This window comes from Spea bombifrons, chromosome 3 (genome assembly GCF_027358695.1).
Source record: "Spea bombifrons isolate aSpeBom1 chromosome 3, aSpeBom1.2.pri, whole genome shotgun sequence".
Taxonomy (NCBI): Eukaryota; Metazoa; Chordata; class Amphibia; order Anura; family Pelobatidae; genus Spea; species Spea bombifrons.
Window position 1 is genome coordinate 52234215 of NC_071089.1, and position 15389 is coordinate 52249603.

The 15389-nt window shown below is 38.9% G+C and overlaps 1 protein-coding gene across 1 annotated transcript in view; it reads left to right on the forward strand.

The window, feature by feature from the left end:
* The first annotated feature begins 1016 nt into the window (after nucleotides 1–1016).
* LYST (lysosomal trafficking regulator) overlaps nucleotides 1017–15389 on the forward strand; it is a 119371-nt gene continuing 104998 nt past the window's right edge. Inside the window, exon 1 of the mRNA XM_053461265.1 lies at nucleotides 1017–1138. The gene's annotated coding sequence lies outside the window, so the exon portion shown is untranslated. The remainder of the gene's footprint in view (nucleotides 1139–15389) is intronic.

A 15389-nucleotide genomic window follows, 5' to 3' on the forward strand; every position in this document is an offset into this window, starting at 1 on the left:
TTGCATAGCTGGTTCAATTAGGGGCACATCTTCGTGAACTACATTTCCCATGATTCCCAGGGTGTCTTAATCATGACTGAGAATCATGGGACATGTTGTTCTTATAGATGTGCTATTCCTATCTGAGCCACTGACTGGTGAGCAAGAAAAAAAAAAAAACACTCTACACATCCAATAAGATATGACCAAAACAGCGGTTTTGAATTTTTCCTAATTAGGGTAGTCTTATATTCAGGCATTTTCTTTTTTTCTTTTCAATAAGATCCAAAATTTGAGGGGTTGTCTTATAATTAGGGTCGTCTTATAATCGAGTATATATATAAACCAATCAAGGGATGGTGTAACTAAGTATTTTCCTGCTTTGGTCAGTCATGATGCTTTCATTAAGAAAGGGAGGATGATGATTCATTGTTCCCAGAAATCAAAAGTTGTTCTAAAGGTGAATCCCATTACCCAAGCATTTGTTTTTGGAGGTCCACTTTAATCCTGGGTATTTAGTAAAGAAATCCCCAAATCTCAGCTATTCCTATGATCAAAAGTAATGTGTTTCTATAACTACTGTTACTAGCTGTTTAAGACACACATCTTATTCTATTGCCCTTTAATAATCCTGCCAGGAGCAGCCACCATCTGACCATAAAAACACATTTTATTATTATCATTCATTGATTTATATAGCGCCATCATATTCATATTATAGCGCTGGACAATGGACATTTGAATGTAGTCTAGTGGATGTCCCTGATGGCATTTGGTAAAGCGTGGTTATATCAGCCCTTAAATATTACGCGCCACTGATATATACCGAACAGGTCGTGAGGAACGAAGCACTGATAAAACTGTTACTCATAATTGATGTCACAGTCCGCTCAGCTATAGCCGCCCTCCCGTGCCCTAACCAAAGATGGAAGACACACCTTCTCTATGCCCTCAGATTACATCATCGCTCGGATCCCGATTTGCAGGGCTTTCTGTCGCTCCAGCTGAACCGCATGCGCATTGGGTGCTCGGTGTTACTGTAGCCATGACGGGCCTGAGGAAGTAATGTGTTACACACTGAGATGAGGGAGCTGCTTGACAGGCTGGGTCCAGCTTTCACTGAATCACCTATGTATTAAATCTCATTGTCCGACAGGCTGTAAGTTGCATTTGCATTACCTTCAGTTAATTCATAATTTTTTTTTTTTATTTGTCTTCCTACCTACTTCTCTTTTTCACGTATTTATTGTGCTGAGTTGCCAGTGCTGACTGATACGTAGACTGATGATGCTACTTAAGGTGTTATGCAAACCCTTTTGTGCCACTGTAATTTGTTGCATGCAATTCATTTGCTGCATTTCCTACCTTTGTTTAAATAAAGATTTATTTTTTTAAAAAAAATATTTTAAAGGGTAATGAGATTTAGTATAATTTTACTAGTCATGTTATGTAACTTATAGAAATGTGCTATAATAATAATTTTCCATGCAGGTATTCTGCCAAAATCAATAAAAATAATAATATATTTTTCTATAGGTAGTTTGCTTTGTTTTACATAATCAAATAAAACACCACCTGTAACAATAATGATTGTTGACAGCTTATTAAATAGCCCCAGCACTCTCATAAATGTTGTTGTTTATATTGTGCTTGTAAACTTTCCCTTTTTGATTGTTGCCACTTGTTGATGGACATTATTAACTTTTCATTGCTTTAATGGGGGAACCTGATCTCTTTGCCACTACCTTTTGAGGTTTATGTTTCCTCTGGTCCTCCTAATAATATACAGTTCCCCTGTCAGTTGATCATGAATGTCACTTATAATACGGTTGATGGGATTCATCATTTATGCAACTTATTGTAATTAAAACAATAGTGAACGGTATATTAAATTGTTGAAATATATCTAAAATTAAAATAGGAGCTTGTATTATTAGCCAATAAGCAAGAAAAGATTATCGGAAGGCCATGCATATTTATTGGAAAATATGTTGTAGGTAACAAGATTTCGCGTAACTGTGTTCGTCGTTTTTTGCTTAACTTTATGTTTCATTTCTTTTTCGGCATGTGGTTGTGACCAAAATACTAGTGAAAGTTTACACTATTAATGGTGTTATTTCCTGTGCAACAAATAGAACTGGTGTCTAACATTCTTTCTGATTTGTACATTTAATTGGTATTTGATAACAATAATGCAATATTAACCTCTTCATCACTGTTTTTGACTGTTTCCCAATTCAGTTATAGGGTACTTACATTGGAAATGTGTACTTCATCCTGCTTTTGGCTTGACTAAGGTTCAGCTATGCTGAGAATGTTAACATGGGTAGATTTAAAAAGCAACTAGTTATTATAACTATGTTATTTCTATTTTCAAAACAGTTACGTTACTCAATCTCACTGTTCCTAGGTTTCTTGGCTAATTTCTTCAAAGTTAGTTCCCATTCCTCCATCGTTTAAAAGGGTGGATGTGGTTTTGAAAGGAGTAGCCCTGGATTATATACCCAGGTGTACTTGTGTGTATGATGTATGTATGTATGTGTATATGTATATGTATATGTATATATATGTATATATATATATATGTATATGTATATGTGTGTATATATATATATATATGTATATATACATACAATGTCAAAACAACATATTGCAGAGTATGCGGTGATACCTTTTTTTATTGGACTATCACCGCATACTCTGCAATACTCTGGGTTTCTTTTTGATATTGTGTCTACTGGGCTAATACGGCTTCACCCATTTATTTATATATATATATATATATATATATATATATAATATAACATTTCTAATTAAAAGTTTTGAATAATACATATGTTAAAAATATAAGTATACCGTTTTATGTTTGGAAACCCTGAACAATTAATAGTAGCAAAATCCGGCAATGTCCCTGTTATACCTGAGGATTCTCTCTATCTTTAATTATATTATCAACCTCCCGAGGTATTATCTAAAGGTATTCACTTTTCTTCTCCCATGAAAGTTTTTTTTTTTAATTAGGCTGATGAGATAAATCCAGATGGCTATGGTTTCCATTAATTAATCTCCTGTAGGGAGGTCATGTGTATTTATCTATGTATTTAATTTGCAGATGGTGAGATTCATGTTTCACAACAGTTATTATAGTGTTACAGTTTGTATCCCCGGTTTAAAGGCTTAATTCAACAGAGAAAAGTATGTCTCTGATCCAGATAAGATTTTTAATTTCACGTTGACTAGCTGTACTTTTGGCAGCAGAAGGAAACCACATTAATTATTGCCATGCCATAAGGTTGCTTTTCGGCTTTGTTTACAGTTTGGTGCTTTGTATTTTTCCATATCATGTTCTCAAAGAACTCTTCTCTGTATGATATTTTAGGTTTTAGTAATTTAACGAGCACAATTGGCAGAAAAGCTTTTCTCACTATGTACTTTCAGACATTTAGGTACCTGTTGCATGTCATATATCCCTAACTGGTTCTCAAACCAGTGGGATTTGGGAGAGCTACAAAGCCTATATTTTTTATGCTGAGTAGATGCGTATGTAGAAGGACCCTGTCCTACCCTGTGAGAAAATAATGAAAAGTTGTATTCTAATCTCATGATCTTTTCTCCAGCAATCAGATGATTTGTTGAAATTATGTACACACAAAGCTGTATTCTCCAGACCCTTACACATTCACTGTAGTTGCAGCGGAAGTTCCATGGGGAAAAAGTCTAATTGAGCATAAAATACAGTAATGTAGGTTAGTATTTACAAAAACTTGGTTTCATTTCATTTTGTTCTAATAAACGTACTTTACCTACGGGCATTGCAATCACCTGTCTGAAAATGCAAACAAAAAGAAAATTGCCTAATAGTTTTGAAAACAGTTTTTTATTGGATACTAGCTATATATTTAGTAGGAATTCCCCTTTTATTTCTAATATATCTGTTTTCTGTTTTAAAACAATTCTAGTTTTCACATACATCGGCAGTTTTTTGTTTTTTTTTAAGCTATTTGTATGTGTTCTGGCAGTGTTGTAGCTCAATCTACTAGACAAAATAATAGACTCCCAGGGATGCGCAATTCATACCGTGTTTTTTGTTTTGGTTTTTAAAGCAGCAGGGCTAGGGTCCAGGTCTCCCGCCGAGCTGCAGTTGTGTTGTGGCCGCGTCGGATATGATGTCATTTCATATCCGGAGCAATGTCCAAGCCCTCACAGAACCCTGTTTGTTTCTGGCTGCGTGCACCAGAGCTTGGAGGAGCAAGTAGTCCGATGAGCAGATCTTCCGCGTTCTAGTGGATGTGAGGAGAAAATCATGAGGTGATTATTTTTTGTATCAGGACAAATAGATTGGGCTACCATTTTATTCCCTTGGACAAGTAGATTTTTTTAAAAATGTTCATACCCTTGGACTCCGTATCATACTGCCTTGTGGTAAACAATATAATGCCTCCATTTTACTCACCCAGAAAGACCTTCTGATTAATGAAGTAAAGGAAATATAAACGGGGACCTCGTTAACATAAAGAATCAGCTCAGTATTTGCAGCAATGGTCATTGAAAATATCTGACTGCATACAATGGCAGCCCACATGTTGGCACATAAAGGATGTTTATTGAAACAAACTAAAACCCACTTTTCTTCATTGTTTAAGTAACACGCTGGTTCTCTGGGTCAGTTTCCTTTTTTCTCCAGACAGGAGATTTGCGTTTGCTCGTGCCAACTCCCACCCGCTTCCCCTCCTACTCCCTTTCCACTTAAGACTGCCTGCCCTTGGGTGCAGGTAGTCCTGCTCCATCACTAAGCTCCCCCCCCCAGAAGAGGTATCCTAGCCTACCATGGGAAGTTTCTAGGTAATCAGCATTCTCTAATAAATATTTAACATAAAAGCATTTTGGCTTATTTTTAACATGTATATTTTATAATAGCCATGATTACTGACCTACGTTACAGTTGCAACAACTGTGTAGAAGTTCACCCACACAACTAATTTTTCAGATCTATAACATTTCAAGTATGACTCGGATGTTGTACACCAGGCATAGAGTTGTAAAATATCTGGAAATTTTGAAGCCATGGGGAAAAAAAAAAACAGGAAAAAAAACTATTTTTCCCCCCGGAAACGCAGTGTATATAAAAGTATCATGCCTGAAATAAAAGTACAGCTTATTCAGTAAATAACCAAAATTTGCTTTTTAAAAATGTATTTTTGTTGCAAATGGAAAAACCAGGTCTGTATATGTCAGGGGCGTCCAACCTGTGGCCCTCCAGCTGCTGCAGGACTACATCTCTAAGGAGCTGGCTGAAGAGGATGGGAGATGTAGTCCTGCAGCAGCTCGAGGGCCACAGGTTGGACGCCCCTGGAATATGTTAAGAACATTTCAACTATATATGAGAACAGGTAACCCCCCTCTTCCCCCTCAAATGCATTGAAGAAACCATCAAAACTAAAAATAAGATCTCCTTTAATCCTTCTAGATGAATTGGACACAATCAGATTTGCACCAATTGCAAATAGAAAAGTTAAGTAACTGGTATTATTTGTGAAAGTCGGATGTGGACACATTGCGTCTTTCATAAAGGTCTTCATGTTATATAGTTTGAATGCTGTGTCATAAACATACTATTTATCATTGTAAAAAAATATTCCACACTCCATTTTGTTTCAAACACGAAAAAATGGCTTAGGGAAAAAAACGTATTTTTCCGGTGTTTTTCGAGACCTTCCCATCTCTAACCAGGCAAGATCTAATGCATGTTTGGACGTCACATGGTGGACGCCTATGCTTGCCCTAGTACACCATTGAGAAAAAAATAGACATTCATTATTGTTATTAGCTGCATTTTACAAAATGAGGTGAAGCAAAATTTAATATAAGTGTTTAAACTTGTTGACTTCCTTTTTTCCTTTTCCCCAAATCACAAAATTGGGACACTGTTTTGAAATTGTTAGGAATAATTCTGAACAATGTGATTTACATTTATAGACCAATATCTCTTAAATGCTTAAATACTAACATTTTTTGTTACTGTATATACGTATGTGTGGTTATATATCATATATACATTTGGTAAGTGGAACAGGAAAAGCAGAAGAGAAAATCAGCAGTATAAACACATTTATAAAGCAAATATACCTTAGTTGTGTAAACAAAGGCACATGAAGTTGAGGTAAACGGCTCACTGGCTCAGGGTATGTACTTATGGGAAACAGAATATTGTAGGTGTAATGGTAATCAAATGATGTCCAACTATATTAGTATTAGCTTTAAATTATTAAAGGGATAGTGCAGCGGACAATAGATGATTCTAACTGCTGCAGTTTGTTTGAAGGGTAACCAAACCTGACTCTCTAAGGTCCATTTTTTACTCAGTGTTGCATTTTGGGTTATATTTCTCTATCACATGAATTTCAATGGATAACAAAATCTGCCTGCCAGGATACAAGAAAGAAGATGATATTTATATTTATAAAGCTTATAAATCAAGTGACTCAGCAGCATTGGTTATAAAATACAAAGATGTATCAATTGCAAAAGGAAAACTGGAATAGCTAAAGTAGAAAATGAGATCGATGGTCAGCTGCAAGACCACCCCCCAGTCCCGCACAATTTTACAAACGCATTGTTTTTTTGTATGAATTTATAGCTCCTGGTATATGTCAGAGCCAGATACCCGGGACATGCTCAGCAATATCTCCTGAGTACAGTGATACTACCCATGCATAGGGTAGGCTGGTTGTTTAGGGGCTAAAAGGCCACATTTGGAAGGTCCTTTTTTTTGTTTTTTTTTTCATTTTGACATGCGGTCAGTCAGTGCTCATGTCCTATTGGGACATCTTTAAACCTGACCAATTAAATTTACCCCATCAAACTATACATTTTTTAAAGTAGGCATCCCATGGGTATTTAAAATGCTAGTATTTTAACTCTTAATCACCAGAATTTTTGAGAAGATACAGTACTAATTTTAGCACCTGCTCATAAAAAATAAACTTTCTTTTTTTTATTTATATATATATATATACTTTCTTTTACTCATCATATTTTGATTAGAAAGCTGAGCTCCATTGACTCGAGAGACCCTCTTGGAGACTTGTTTATTTTTTTAATTATATCAATCTGATAAAAAATAGATAATATAACAATTGCACTCACATGGAGTATTGCACATCCTCACTAGCCCAACTAGCCCAACTTCAATAATTAAATAAATAAAATAGATCTGATAAAAAATTTTATCGGTTGGTTGAAACCGGTTGAAATACTGGTTGAAATTGTCTACACCATTATGGTCTCTCTTCTTTCCTTTTGTCTTATATGAGCGCCCCCAAGTGGATTTCTTTTGATATTTTAAGATCTAACTACTTTAGTGAAACTCACACTCCCACTTTAGTGAATAAATCTCTGTTTCCTCAATCGTGTCTTTTTGAAAATATAAATCTTACGTGAGATTTTTTTAGAAGTGCATATTTTTGGGGAGTTGTATATAAACTTAATTCTGGTGGACAGATTGAAAAATCACTGTAGAAGCCAATGGAGTGTTCTAGAGAGTAGAAGCATGCCATTGGATGCTTTGATGATGGGACAGAGGTATGTACACTAAAGAGGTCATTAACAGGCTGGTTGCAATACTCATTATGTTATTGGGGTGTCGTAGTAGTGCTCTTGAATCTGACATGTGGTAGTTTGAGGAGAGTTTCAGTGTATATCACGGCTTGGTGACTTGGCATCTGCCTCCCAATTACATTGGTTCAATGACGAGCAATGGTCAAGCTGTCACAGCATATGCAAATACACGTTTTTTTTACACCATGCCACTAGTAGTCTCAGACTAGAATGATAATGTTCTCAGGTGATAGGAGCTGTGGCTCTCTACATTTTATTTCTTATTGAAAAAGGGCAGGAACAAAGGGTGTGAGAAGATCTTTAATTGAAAAATAACGTTTCTACATTAAAAAAACAATGCTTTAATTATTATGTAATCTCTATTATGAGATGTTTTTACTCTTTAAATTGTTGCAGAATTCAAAACGGAGATCAGATATTTTGGCCTTCTTTCAACGGACATGTACTATAAATTAATGTAAATGCAAAAGGGAAAAATGCAGTCGATGTTGAGTCATTGCTAAATTCTGGCAGCATTGCACCGTGACATCAGTTGCTAGGCACCACAGCTCAAAAGGTTATATTCCTTTCCATGTGACAACACATGATTCCATGTGATTCAGACATTTGTAGATTCACGCTCTTGGAATCTAATTATCTAGGCTAATGTTGCCTGTGGCGTATAGCAAAAAGTTAAAATTGAAAATTTCAAGCATGTCATAACAAATTTGTTATAAACGAGCAAATACTTTACTTGTGCTTATAGGTAATCAAATTAAGCACATTACCCCCGATGTGCTAGGATCAGTATTTTTTCAGAAAAAGTAGATGACCTTATTCTAAATCTTTTTATTAGAAAACAAAACAAAAAAAAAACAAGCATAAGTAGTTGTTATAAATATAATAACCAAATACTCTACAACAATGTAGTGGAAAGGACTGGATTGGGCTGGACTTCTCGGAGACACGGGTGGACATATGGGGAACAGAAAGATGGAGAAGGCAATATAATATAACACTTTATATGAAGATTAAAATAAGTTTAAAATAAGTATTACAATTTATTAAGGAAACACACAGAGTGTCATATGCCCAGCTCCAGAGGAAGTCAGTGGATCTAATGAAACGCTCAGAGCCAGGGCGACACTATTTGCATTGATATTTTTTTACCAGTATGCTGATTGATTTGTAACGTGGTTTGCCAGTGGAGACACGCTGATATCTCAACTCCAATACCTGCCTAAATCTGAATGGTGAAGGAAGGACTCTAGCACTTTATCTCTACGCAGAAGCACTTCATTCGATGGCAAGGAGCTGGTAACCCTTTGTTTACAACACAAGTTGTTGGGTGCACTTCAGCTGGTTCTCAGTGCACATGACTTCCGTTTGTGAGTGTGTTTCCTTAATAAATTGTAATACTTTTTAATTTTATTATATAGTGTCATATTATATTGCCTTTTCCATCTTGCTGTTCCCCATGTGTCTACCCGTGTCTCCGAGGAGACGTCCAGTCCTATCCGTCCCACTACATTGTTGTAGAGTGTTCTGTTATATTTATATTTGCTTTTTGGGATTTGAGGGTTCCTTGCAAACACTTAGGGAGGTTTTTTCTTGCCCTCATTTGTTGTATGCATAGTGTATATTTTTTCTAAGTAGTTGATATGATGGAAAATGTTCATATTTTTATATTTATTTTATTGAAATAAAGAGTGTTTGATACAACGTCATGTTCTATATCCAAAGTATTTTATTTGCTGTAATACACACAAAACAACAAAAAAGTCACAAAGTCATTTTCAAAAAAGGTGGATATTTGGATGGACTACAGCTTGTAAAGCATTTGAAATTGTAATGTTGGTGCATAACCTGTAATTTACTTTAGGGCAAGGTTACTTTTTTGGAAGACATATTTAGCCAATTTCATAAGAGCTAGTCATAATTTAAAGACAAAAAATACTTCTTTAACATGCCCAATAATTTTGGTTTCACCACAGAGCTTTCAAATTTTTAATCGGCCACTTCTGGAATCAAAATAAAGTACTCCGCTTTTTTAAGAAACGCATTACCGGTATTTTTCTGGGCAGTGCAGAAAGTTGTTTTCCTTAAGCTAGGGGTAGTAACCCGGAGGCAGGGAGCATAGATTTAATAACCACAGCCATAATTCATTAAAAGGAAACCTAATGATAGGTGACCTTCAAACTTCAGACAGCAAGACAAAAGCCCTGCATACCCAGGAAACATAAAATCCATGAAAACAATCATATTTTGGTGCTGGCTTTTGAACTACCGCTAAATCATACTTTTAGAGACTTGATTTTTCTCCATGTAAACAACAGACAGGGGATGATTAACTTACTTACGACGTTGCTAAACATTCCTTAACTAGTATAGAACATTTAAAAATCAAGGTAGATATCATTTGGATGTTTTTTTGGAAGCGGGTTATAGTCATTTGAGGATATTCTACTTTGCTGCTAGGGCTATACAAATCTATATCTAATCTAGAAGTCTGGTATAATGCTGCTGAATGTGCTAGCTAGAAGGGCCAACATCACAACTGAGGACTGTGCCTAGCAGAGACAGCCTCTATATCCCTTTACCCAGTAGTGCACAGGGACAGGCCTAGGGTACAACCGGACAGCTCTGATTGTCACATATGAACTTCTTTTTCCCTCCTCCCTTAGAATACCTTGAATCGTTCATATTTCTTTATATGCAACAGATTCGCCAAATATACCCCTTAACCTAGATCTGGGATGGTCGATTCCAATGTGGAATATGAAATTCAGTCTATATTTCCGCTGGAAAGGTTGTAGTCCAGAAGAGAGGTCATGGGTTCCTTCAAAAGATCTGAATGTTCTAGTGCTGCTAAAGAAATTACATAAGAAGTATCTTGACAAGCCTGTGAAGTTTCAGCCTGTGGCCCTTGAGAAGTGAGTAATGTCACAGCCCCAGGTCCCGGCACTGATTTCTGGTATCGGGGGGCCTTGCCGCATGTCCCCATTGACGGCGGTCGGGTGTCCCTGGTGACACCAGAGACAGGAGGATCTGTCTGGTGGTCCCGCAACATATACTTGCCCGTTGGAGGCTCTGACAGCAGGAACACGTGGGGAGCGCGGCTATGCTGTGCGGATGGAGTTGCGGCTGTGATGTAGGTTTAAGGGGTGGAGCTAGAGCTTTAAAAACCCAGAAGTGCTCTTCTCTGCCGCACTGTTGTGGTCCTATGCTGCGTATTGATGCCTGTGTTCCTGATCTCCGTATTATTGACCCTTTGCCTGCCTGACTATTCTTTTGCCTGGTGATCTTTGTATTTCTGCCTGATTTATATGTGTACAAGAAACAAAAACTGTCTGCGCTTCTTACCCTAATAAAGTTGGCAACAAATATATAAACATAATATAAATGAGAGGTTTTGGTTATATGAATTGGCCAAAGCATAATTAAGCTCACCCGCCACGTCAAGGCACACTCTCAATAGGGTGAGAACCTACTCTCACCTCCTACATAGTGGGCACACAATGCAGTTTATACTGCTACCAAAACCTTATTAATGTGTTGGGGGAGGTGCAATTAAACCTCCTCCCTATTAACCCCTGGACAGCAAGCTGCAACCAGACTGATGAGGAGCCAACAACCTCAAATATGTGCAAACAGGGAAAAGAAAAAATGTCGGTGCGCTAAGCTAGTCACAGGCTCAAATAATACAAATGTGTAATACGAGGCCTACCAAACAGGTGTAAGCATGCTGCAAGAAACAGTGTATTGGCTGTACAATGTATACAAGAAACAAAAACTGTCTGCGCTTCTGTAGCAGTATAAACTGCATTGTGTGCCCACTATGTAGGAGGTGAGAGTAGGTTCTCACCCTATTGAGAGTGTGCCTTGACGTGGCGGGTGAGCTTAATTATGCTTTGGCCAATTCATATAACCAAAACCTCTCATTTATATTATGTTTATATATTTGTTGCCAACTTTATTAGGGTAAGAAGCGCAGACAGTTTTTGTTTCTTGTATACATTGTACAGCCAATACACTGTTTCTTGCAGCATGCTTACACCTGTTTGGTAGGCCTCGTATTACACATTTGTATTATTTGAGCCTGTGACTAGCTTAGCGCACCGACATTTTTTCTTTTCCCTGATTTATATGTGTACCAGTTTGGCCTGTCTGGCTACCCGACTCGTGTAAGGACCCTTGGCTTGTATGACTGCCTGCCACATGTACCGACCCGGCTATCCTGACTATCCTGTTTGTTTTAACTGCTTTGCTGAGTTACTAGTTGTGTATCCTGTCCTGAGCTGTCACGCGAACCTTGCTATATCTACTCAGTATCGATACTTACTTGCTTGTACCAAGGCATCCTTGCTGTTGGGGTCTTCTAAGGCCTGGTTTGCTCCTACCGAGAGCTTCTCCCTTGGTAGTTGTATTCTGGGCAGAAGAACTTCCGCGGTAAGTGCCTCTGGTGTGGGCAGACTCGACGCTGATGGTTAAGTAACATTTACCTAATGTATCTCTTTGTCTTAGTCTGTCATTTCTACTGTGTTAACTGCTTTATGAATAAAATAATGTGTGTGTATGTGTATATAGTAGCAATTTTATGTTTCTTTTATGTCTTTATGGCACACACCCATTAAACATTCACATTTCTGGTGGAAAAAGTAAGTGGAGCCTTGAATTTAATAACTGGTCTAACCTCCTTTGGCAGCAATAACCTCAAACAAGTGCTTACAGTGGCTGTGGATCAGACCTGCACCACGTTCATGAGACAATTTCCCCTTACAGAACTGCTTAAGATCAGCCGAATTCTTAGGGTGTCTGCTGTGAACGGCTCTCAAAGTCATTCCTTAGCATCTCTTATGGGTTAAGGTCTGGGCTCTGACTGGGCCACTCCAAAAGGTGGATTTTCTTTTTTAAAATCATTCTGCAGTAGATTTATTTTGATATTTAAGATCTTTGTCCTGCTGCATCGCCCAACTTCTACTGAGGTTCAGTTGGCCCGACAGCTGTCTTCGCATTATCCTGTATGATAACTTGATACACTTGGGAATTCATTGTCCCTTAGATGATGCCAGGCCCGAGACAGCAAAGCAGCCCCAAATCATGATGCCTATCCACTGTACTTAACCATAGGGATGATGTTTTCATGTAGTATGCGGTGCCCTTTTTACACCGTAAAAATAAATTTTTCTAGTAGCGTTGCAGAGTGTCAAGATGCTCATGTGCGCAGCAATATTTTTTGGAGAGCAGTGGATTCCTCCCTGGTGCTCTACAATGTTTTGCTTATGGTAGACTCATGAACAGTGATGTTAACCTGTTCCAGCAATTTCTTTATACATTTAGCTGTTTCCTTTTTTTACCTCATTGAACATTCTGCGTTGTGACTTTGAAGTCAGCTTGGTGGGCACCCACTAGGGAGAGTAGCCACAGTACTTAATTGTCTCCATTTATTAACAATTTGTCTTACTGTGAACTGATGAATATGCAAAATCAACAATTCTTGATCGTAGGTCTTCTGAGATTTCTTTTTTGTTGAGGCATGGTTCACATCAGGAGATGTCTCTTGAGAATAAAAAACTCAAAATGTTTGAGTGTTTTTTTTTAATGTCATTGATTGGACTCCAGGTTTGTTAACGGATGACTCTAATTCGCTTTTGTTGAAGCGATTAGCCAGGGGGTTCACATACAACCTACAATGTGAATGTTTGAATGATGTATTCAATATTGACAAGAACAATACAATAATTTGTGTTACAAGTTAGCCTTCACTGGGAGGTGTGTAAAGATCCTGACCTTTATGCATCCGCCATATAGAGGACTGCATCTCTATTGTGGTCCCGGGGGACCTGTCAAAAAACTTGCGGGTGCGGGGGGTATTCTGTGTGTTGCGGATGGGAGCGGGCTGTCACACAATATACCTGCGGGTCCCGGTAATCCTATCCACTCCCGCAAGGCTGCCGCATTTTTTTGCTTCAATTTCAGAGGCTGTTCTTGCCTCATCTTATGGTCTGTGTAACGGAACACAATGTTTTATGTCTGTTATTCTGAGCGTTTTGCATAGCCCTAAAATTTGTTTAAATTCTTAACTCTAATAGCTGTGACAGAATGTTTGCGGGAGTGGAACACACATGTTGGGGGAGCGGACTGTAATGGTCAGAAATTCAGCGGGAGCGGGTAGGTGGAGAATTAAGGAAACAGTCCCGTGTAGGGCTATACCACCATCCACTTGCTTGTGTCACGGAATGCTGTGTACATTATTGCATGCAGTAAAAAGGGCTGTGTATTTGTGCTTGCACCCAGTAACTATATTCTGTAGTGTTTATTTCTATCACATCTGTCTGTGCAAGTGATAAAGGGTGAAAACTTTAAGGCAAGTTTTACATGTAACCTTTAGATTTGTAATAAAAATAATGTATAGGTGAGATTTTACTAACTGTCTACTGATTCCTCTTTGTCATTTTGTAGTTTTTGAAGCATTTAAAACTGACTTTAACACAGGGCTCGACAAATCCCAGGTGCCAGGTCGCCTAGGTTTTGTCAGCCTCTTACATCCAGAAAAAATTGTGGATGTAAGAGGCTGAGTCACCACACGGGGGCGCTGCTGCTGGTGTCTGCCCAGGAGTCTGGGCAGACAGCACAGCCACTCCGAGCCCGCCCCCGGGCCTGAGATCACTCCCACGGAGTGAGCCTGTAGGCTGAAAACGCGGTTGCTGCAAAACCAGCAATCGCGTTTTCAGCTGCCACAGGCAGCTTCAGGGAAGGGGGTTGTGTGTTGATTGGGTCCCCACACAAGTGTGGTTACCTGACCCAACACCCCCCAGCTGCCTGATCGCTCCATGAGAGCGACAGTGCAGCGTTAACCCCTTCAATGCCCCTTCAATTAGGGGTTTATTCCCGTTTTGTACGGGGCTCTGCTGCTGGTGGTCTGCCTGGAAGCCCAGGCAGACCAGCAACAGCAAAAACGAGCCCCCACAAGCCCTTTGATGATTCCTGTAGGCATGGAAGCCTACAGCAGTCATCAGAGAGACTCCCCCTGCAATGGCTGGTCTGTAGACCAGCAATTTGAGTCCCAGCTGCCAGAGGCAGCTTCAGGGACAGGGGAGAGGGTTCTTTGGTCTCCCCGTGAGTGTGGAGAGCAGCCCCAACACCCCCCTGCTGCCTGATCGCTCCCTGAGAGCGACAGTGCAGCGTTAACCCCTTCAATGCCACAGTTGTGTATGACACATTCGTGGCATTGCAGGGGTTAACATTTGTCCCCACAAGCTTGTGGGGACTAAATATCAGTCAATGCTGTGCTCCAATGGAACATCAGCATTGAAAGGGTTAAAAAAAATAATTAAAAAAAAGAAAACAGCACTGACCTGAAAGTCCAGGGTGCTTCCAGGTCACATGCTGTGAGTTTAGTAAGTGGGCTGATGATGATCAGATCACTCCTGACCAACTGTTAGCTTAAAAAAATCCTGTCTCCTAACTTTTTTACCTGGCGCCTAGATTCACAACAAATTTGTCAAGCCCTGCTTTAACATACCATATTTGCTCACTTATAGGACAAGGTTTTTTTTTCCAGAAAAATACCCCTAGCCTTATATTCAAGGTTGTCTTATAATCAGACATCAAAGAGAGGTCTGACTACAAGACTAAGATCCACAGCTTGCAACCAGTGGACATCTGTGCGATGTGCACAGACAACCTCTGCTGCTGCCGCCCGCACTTCTACTGAAGCTTCTATGATGGATGCCGGCATGACATGACCTTTCTGCTGCTCGACCATAGAAGCCCCAGTGGAAGCACAGGTCAGAAGCAGCGGATGTTGTGTA